This window comes from Pteropus vampyrus, unplaced genomic scaffold (genome assembly GCF_000151845.1).
Source record: "Pteropus vampyrus isolate Shadow unplaced genomic scaffold, Pvam_2.0 Scaffold300, whole genome shotgun sequence".
In the NCBI taxonomy this organism is placed as follows: Eukaryota; Metazoa; Chordata; class Mammalia; order Chiroptera; family Pteropodidae; genus Pteropus; species Pteropus vampyrus.
In genome coordinates this window covers 1,936,083-1,944,311 of record NW_011889081.1, presented here as the reverse complement: position 1 = coordinate 1,944,311, position 8,229 = coordinate 1,936,083, and the positions used below count along the sequence as shown (strand labels likewise).

At 43.3% G+C, this 8,229-nt stretch overlaps 1 pseudogene; it reads right to left on the bottom strand.

Moving 5' to 3' along the window:
* LOC105303108 overlaps positions 1-7,791 on the bottom strand; it is a 14,885-nt pseudogene extending 7,094 nt beyond the window's left edge.
* Positions 7,792-8,229: the final 438 nt, after the last annotated feature.

Genomic DNA, 8,229 nt, shown 5'->3' with positions numbered 1-8,229 from the left:
ACTAATAGGACAACCTTTGAATTCACACAGTGGTACCTGCTAGGATATCATCCACCTTCCACAGAGAATACTCATTCCCCTGGGCAATATCACCTTCATTCTTTTATGTTCTATTGGCAAAATCTCGATATAACATCTACTCCAACAATTCACTACTTTGGTGAAAGAAAGGTACCTGATTTTGGCTTTCCAATTTCACAACTCAAGACAAAATCCCTTGGGTTATCAGACAATATAAGGGTTCAGGTGCTACTTTTCCCTATATGTAACCTGCACATGGCCAAATGAGTGGCTTTATGTTGGGTACCCACCGTAGCTTTTATCCCAGCATATCCCCAAAAGTGAGGGACCAGGATCCATCTTCAGTTTATAGCAGGAAGACAAGCCCCAGTTTGGGAGAGCAGTTTGCTTATAGGTGATCAGGACCAGAACAGTTGTGCAGAAAGGTCCTTACCCAAGTGGCTCTGGAGTAGGCTGTAGGTGCCGGGGTGGCTCCAAGTTTCCTGGACTGGCTGCTTGCTTTGGATTTGTAGCTGTCTGAGTCCTCCAATGTGTCCTCATTCCTCACTTATTTCTGTTTCCATGGGCCTTGGCTTGGCCTTTTGGCCTCAACTGTCCTGTCTGCCAAGGTCCTAGAACTGGAGGACCCCTGTGAGGCCAGCAGAGCTTTCATCTCCTGCAAGGCACAGGGCCGAGACTTCCTCTTCCTTGACAGCAACTGGCCCAGAACTTCTCAGCTTCGTTTGACACTGCTCCAGAGCCCAGTGGAAACGTTCACACAAGAGTTTGGTAACTTCCCTGTATAGCTGGCTGCTTTGCTATGCACTTGGAGTTTCTTATAAAACCGAGGCTCACTGAGAACAAGACAGGAAAGTTCTGATTTCATCAGCAACCAAGGACATGCCTGCTATTTTCCTATCTGCTAATTCCAGCTGTTTTGTGTCACCCTTGATTTTTTCTTTCTCCTTTTGCTGGTGTCTTATGGACTTCCACTGCAGTCTCACTTGTAGAAATCTCAGAACTCTTCTTCACTCTGCAGGAGTGAATATCTGGGGTGCTGTGTGTTTTCTCTGATCCAGCCCAGAGATGACATTCGGACCATGAATGGGAAACCCTGCACGTGAAGAAGCAGGGAGGAGATATCAAGGACAAAGCCTACTGCAGAGAACTTGTCTCTGAATCTGATGGTCAGGAAGGCTTCTCTGAGGAGGAGTAGCCCAGAGAGGGCCGAACTGATATGAGAAAGGGAAAAGATCTGTACTGAGACTGAAAAAGGGCTCTTGGAGCTTCTGAAGGGCCTAGGCATAGACGTGGACTGTCACGGTTAGGTTGTGTTGGTTTTTAATCTCTGTCACTCAGGGCATCACAGCTGTCTGTGAACACATGTCCATTCATTTCTCACCTGTTCATCACACGGTCTGTGCCTCACCGTTTGCTGTTTCCTGCTCTGTTTTTCTTGTTGTCTCTGTTTCCCTTCCCCCTCTTGCCCTCTCCACTCTCTTTGTTCCTACTTCTTTCAGTCTCCCACCCCCTCCCTTATTCTTGCTCACTGTCACACATACTGTCCATACTTATCGTGAATCCTCTGACTCCCTTGCTTTCCTTTTCTTTCAGTCTCTGTGTCCCTCTCTATGACTTCCTTTCTCTGTGTCTCTGTCTCGGTCTTTCTTTCTCTGTTTCTCTTTGTCTCGCTTACACTCAGTATTTTCCTGTTTATTTCCTTCTTTCCCTCTACCTAACAGGGTCCCCACTGCATCTATCTGTCTCTTTCCTTCTAGGTTCTTTTGGACTCTCTCTCCTTGAACAACTGAACACATCCACTCTGGAACTAGAGAGAATACAGATCCTTACTTAGCGAGATGTTTCTGTTATTCTTCTGTGTAACACCCCTGAACTGGGCCCTCTGCAAGTCCAAGGTGTGTGCATCCTTCCTGATAGAAGGATACGCTCTGTCTTCTATCGTGACTGGCCCCTATAATAACACTGGGGTCTGCTGCTACTGATAAAATAGGACCATTCTAGCCTGGGGTAGGGCAGAGACAGGACTACAGTCATCAGGTCAGGGACAAAGCAAGGCAAAGGAGATCAGGCCCCCAGGGGAAAGATAGGTTTGGATAAGCAGCCATATGATGACGTCAGAGTGGAGAGAATGAGAAAATAACCCAAGATAAGTGTACTAAACCACATAAAAGTCTTTCTGGCATCTCTGGGAAAGAATGAGTTTTAGAGTGAGAATGAGTGCGAGGTGAAATGGGAACTTCAAGAAACAAAAGGTATCAACCACAGCTCACCTCAGCAGTCCAGAGCACAGCACCTGTCTTCTGGTCTTGAAGACCTCTCTTCAAGGGACAGTTCCTGGCAGCCTCTGGAGGAAGCCAGTCTGGGGGAGAAATAGCCTCTGTTAGAGGGCAGCTTCCACATAACAGACACACAGAGCAGAAGTTCTGAGTAGGGTCCCTGGGCAAGCAGCATCAGCAGTACCTGGAAACCTATCACAATACATATTCCCGGGCCCTACCTCAGATCTACTGAATCAGAAACTCTGGGGGTGATGCCTAGGAATCTGTTTTAATAGGCCCTCAGATAAATCTGAGGTATACTCAAATTTGAGGACGACTGCCATAGCCGATGGCTTCTCTGTGTATGCAGAAGTTCCAGATTTTTCTTGGCATGATAGTTTTTTTTTTTTAAGGTTTTTTTTTCATTCTTAAGAAATATGTGGACATTATAAAAAGAATAATTTTGAGAGACTAATGGTAGGCGGGAATCTCACATAACCCTGCCATCCAGAGATAACCAAGTACTCTTAAAAACACCACAGTCAGGCGCTGTAAGAGTAAACAAAACAAAACAAAACAAAACACCACGGTAACTTAAAAATTTTTTCAGACCAAGATAGAATGGCTGTATTGTTTACCAGACTCCCATCTTCAAGAAATCTACAAAGGGATGGTTCATTTTGATGACCTATTAATGGATCTTCAGAGGACATTCAGAGGTCTGTGACCCTGGGAAGGTTAAAACACTTGGGATCTGAGCAGCATGCAGGCACAGTGAATGAAAGGAGCAGACCTGGAACATAAAAAGTCCTGCCCACCTATACTCACAGACCCCAGAGCCTCAGAAATCACATACCAGAGAGGGTACAGATGTTCCCAGAGATTAAAAGGAAGTAAATGCTAAGTGACAAAGTTTAAAAAGATATTGACAGAATATTTATATTCCTTAAAAAATACAAAAGCAAATAAACCTCTTAGGATTTTCCATTCCATCAGCAGAAGCTTGCCGATATAAACAGCATGAAGACACCATCTTTTCCTCCAGGATTTGAGTTATTTAAAGATGAGTTAGCTTTTAAAATTTATTTAGTGGCCTTTTGAACCATGCTTCTCTTGCCCAGGCCCACTTTCACATCTGGAAGTGTACTTTCCCTTTCTAATAAAGCTTTTTCTTTTCTGCTGTAAAATAAAAAAACAAACAAATAAATAAATTTATTTATTTATTTAGCAAATTATAATGGCAGCTTTCAATTAAGCAGAAAAGGCAACACTGGCCTTTAGGCTATCTAGAAATGTATGGAGCCAAAGTGCTTCACAGAGACTTATAAAGATAAAGCCTTGGTCTGTCAATGCAATGGAATATTACTCGGCCATGAAAAAGGAATGAAGTAGTGATACATGCTAAATGAAAGAGGCCAGGCACAAGAGGTCACAGATTGTAGGATTCCAATGCTATGAAATGTCCAGACTAAGCAAATCCATAGAGAACAAGGAACAACTCCTCAGTGGGTACAAGGTTTCCTTTGGGAGATGAAATATTTTGGAACAAGATAGAGGTGGTGATTGCGCAACATTTTTAATGTACCGAATATCACTGAATTGTTCACTTGAAAGTGGCTAATTTTATGTTATGTGAATTTCACCTAAATTAAAATATTTTTTTAAAATAAAATTTGCGTCTAAAAAAATTGAGACAAGTAAAAACAATAGAGCTTTGGAAGAAGGGCAAAAATAATAGGAGAGATGCATTCTAGAAGAGATTAAACTGGATGGAGCAGGGATTTTAATGTCTTCAAATACATGAAGAATGGCTATGCAGAGGTGAGGGTAAACATGTCCACCTTAATAGAACTTATTCAGAAGTAACAGAATTAGATTGTAATAAAAGAGAATTTGGCTAACACATAGAGCATGTCCACCCTATTTATATGCTATTAACATCAACTAATTTGAAATCTTATTTTGTGGATATAATTCAAAGGCCTTTATTCTGGAACCCAGGAGCCAACTCAAGCTCAGACCTGTATTTCCCATCGATAATTATTTCTCCTCCTCCTCAGGTGAAGGCGGAGGCTTCTACTTACCTTTAGACTGTTCCCGTGGTCTTTGCTGCGAGCTCCGTGACCCCTTCAAAGTATGTTCCTCTGGATAAACTTCCTGTTTCAGGTGGGATCTCAGTGATTCTCTGGTTGCTCCTAAAGGGGCTGTCTCCTCGAGGAGCACTTTCAAGTCCTTTCCAGAACCCAGGACCTGAGATGGAGTATTAGTCATAAACTGGACTTTACAATCCCTTAGAGTGGCATTAGAAGAGGATGTGAGACACAGGGCAGCAGAAGAGAAATATTCTCAGAGCTATTGTTAAAAAAGTGAAAATGAATAGAATTTAGTCACAATCACTTGGTCTTGAGTGATAAGATCACCTATATGAAAGCACCTAGCAGAGGCTGACACACCAGAAGTGCTAAAAGTGATATACATTTGTTAGAAGTGAGAACATCAGCTTCCAATTTAGAAAGCTCCTGTGATTTCTGCATAACTGCCATTTCCTCTCCCACCAAATCTGTGTATCACCAAGTGCAGTTTCACCTTCAGAATGTCTCTTGCATTGGTCCTCATTCCATCTCTGTTCTCCAGCCTGTTCCAGGACACTATACTGTCTGAACTGAGCAACTGTCATCACCTCTTTAACTGGCTGCCCTGCATCCTCTCTGCTGCTGGACCCTCTAATCCATTCTCTCTCCACGGAATCCAGTAGATTTTTTAAAAATGTAAGATAACCGTCCCTGTTAACACTCTTCACTGGCTTCTCACTGCACGTAGACTATAATCCAGACTCCTTTTCGCAGCCTGAAAGGCTCTACATGATGAGGCTACTGCTTTTTTCTCACCACCTCTCACATCACTCTTCTCCTTGATTCTGAAGCTCTAGCCACAAACACTGCCCTCTTTCTCAAACATGCAAGTCCTCTCCCAACTAAAGCTCTTGAGTGTGCTGTGCCCCCTGCCTGGATTGCTGTCCTCTCAGTTCTTGGCACAGCTCCTGCCCCCTCACAGCTCAAATGTTCCCTCAGAAGGCTTACCCCACTACCTGTCTCCCCCAGTCATCTCTATCAGATCACCTTGCTCATTCCTGCAGAGCACCTATCTGAAACTATCTTTATTCATTTGCTTATTATTTGTTCCCTCGTGGAATGCATGATCCAGTAGGCCATGGACCATGCCTGTCTTGTTCACTGTAAAATCCCCGATATCTGGCATATTATAGACACTTAAAATCTTTTTTCTTTCAGAGCCATCTTCCTTCTTTAAATCCCAAGCTTGTACCTTGTCCTTAAATGCTTGAGGAGAGGTACTGAGAGGCAACTGAGTCCTGAGAAACAGTATCAACCTGTTACCTCTTCTTACCTCCACTTCTTTCTCCCTCCTTCACTTTCATGATTGGTTTCAAATAGCTGTTTTAACCTTTACATTCCTATCCTATTTTCATTCTAGAGATCATCAACAAGGGGAACTAAGGCCAGGATGACTACTAGCATATAGGGTTTCCAGTCTATTTAGTTCTCACCAAATTCTAACTTCATACATGTGCTCCTACCTGCCCTTCTCCATTTTAGTTATCGATAGTCCCAATCCCATGGATTTTAAACTAACTTCCTTAATTCCTAATCTAACACATCGCCACTACACTGTTCTTCTCTCTCCAAATTACGTCAAAACTACTCAGTCCTACAAAATTTCATCTGCATCCCCCTTCACCTCTCTCCCTGCCACAGCCACGTGTATATCCTGCCCTCCTCACTGTGAAACACAAGCACCCCCTATTCCAGCCATGCAGACTCGGCACCCAGAAAGCTGCTTCGGCTCAGACCACAGACGTACTCAGGCTACAGCATTCCTCTGATCGATACTCCTCTGTTACTCTATGCTTCTCCTAGACTTCTGTTTTGGATTTTAGCTGTCTTCCTTCTAACAAACCTCCCGCAATCAAAGCCCTCATGTTATTTTTCCTTCTCCTGAGCCTTTCACACTTCCCTTCTCCCAAAATATATGACAGTTACACTGATCAGATCTCAGACCTGATCCATATCTCCCAAGAGGATATTTTGTAATTCTCATCACTGTCTCTAACTGACCAGCTAATCCAGGCAGCAAGGACCAGCACTCTGTACCTTAGTGTCCCACCCATGGCACTCTGCCCTCCAGGAACCTTTTAGCAAGAGAGATTAGATTTTAATTCATCTCTAACTTCCCTTACCTCTCAAGTGAAGGATAGTTGTCCTTTCCCTGACCTTGTTTTAAGTAACTTTTCTGAGTGTTTCTAGCACTTTAATTACGGACTCTAAATATTCATTGAATGTCTAAGTTATTTCAGTAAATGTTAAATTCTTCCCATAGACTAAAGGCACAGGACCAACTCAAGATAGCTAATACTTTCTGGTGGGTGGCAGAGGGCTAATGGGCATTTCTCAACTAAGAGCCTCTCCAGCAACTGGATTCCTGTGCTCCTCACCCCAGCTTCTTGATAACCAAAACCACAAGGTTCTGTCTTCCCTTTCTCACCTGTTGCTCAGGTACTCTCTGTACATCCTCAACCAGAACCACAGCTTCATCACCATTTTCTGGATGCTGCTTCCTCATCCAGGTCTGGATCTCCTCTGGCAAGATAGTGAGAAACTGCTCCAAAACCAGCAGCTCCAGAATTTGCTTTTTGAGTGTGTCTTAGGCTTTAGCCACTGACAACAGAGTTCCCAGAGTAAGCTAAAAGCTTCATGGGGGCCAGCTACCTTCCTGGTAGCAGAACTGCCTGAAGCACTGTCGGGAAGCTTTGTAATCAGGGCTGTTGCTATGGAGGGCTGTCCATGTGTAGAGTCCTTGCTTGGTGATGGCTATGACTGGGGACTCCTTGTTGCAGCCATCATTTGCTTGACAAACTAGCTCACTGGTTGCCACTTCTACCCTGGAGGTCAGATTCCATATCTTTACCTGTCACTAGGAGTAGTTTCTCCTGGATACCAGTGAAAGCAGTGTCTTTTCTGGAATCAGAGTCATTAGAGTAACATAAATGTGCAGACTCACGGTTGAAAAAAGTTCAACTTTGAAGGAAGAATGGAAAAGACAGCATAAAACTGTCTCACATTCCTTCTCTCTGCTTCTTGTGATTTATTTCTATCCTTTTCCTTTATTCCCTCCACAATCCAAGCTAAGGATCCAGAGCACTAGAAATATAAATATATTTTTCTCCCCAGCCAGATTTCTGTCTGCTAATGAATTCTCCAAACTACTTTTCACAGTGTAGTCCAGCTCTTCTTCCTCATAGTCCCCACATGCCTGAGTCTTGTCTCTGCCCTCTCTTATGGTTAAGGAGCCTGGACCAAGGCCAGTTGTGAGTGCCTATTGATTAACCTTCTTCATCACTACGACTTCCTCGTCCTTACCACCACCACCACACACACATTGTGATTGATAAATGATTATTCTGGTCTTCTGTATGCTACGTCCTCCCCACCCCTCACCCCCCAGCATTCTTTCCCCACTTCCAATAGCAGCATCTTCTTCCTTTTTAAAAGGGCTCCTCTCTATTCCTTTGGCTCTGGTGGGGCTATTCATTACAGTACCCTTCTCTCTACCCCATCTGAGAAAGGGTAGGCTTGTCAACGTTTTGTGAGTTTTTACATACAGATGGGATGGGAGAAGTTCCAAATTTTCTGGGAATTGCTAAATTGGGAGGATGTAAGGCTGAAGCTATTTGCAGTTAGGTCCCATTCAACATTCCACTTCTCCACCAAAGGGGTGAGCCTATTTATAGGAGTAAGATATTTACTTAAAAAAATGGATTCAGGTTGGCTTTTTTTTTCAAAGAACTTGAACTGCCTTCATTTATATTCTCTTTACATGTCAATGCGGCAGGAGGGACGAAAGATAGAAGAATCAAAGGCATTGTTAACTGTTT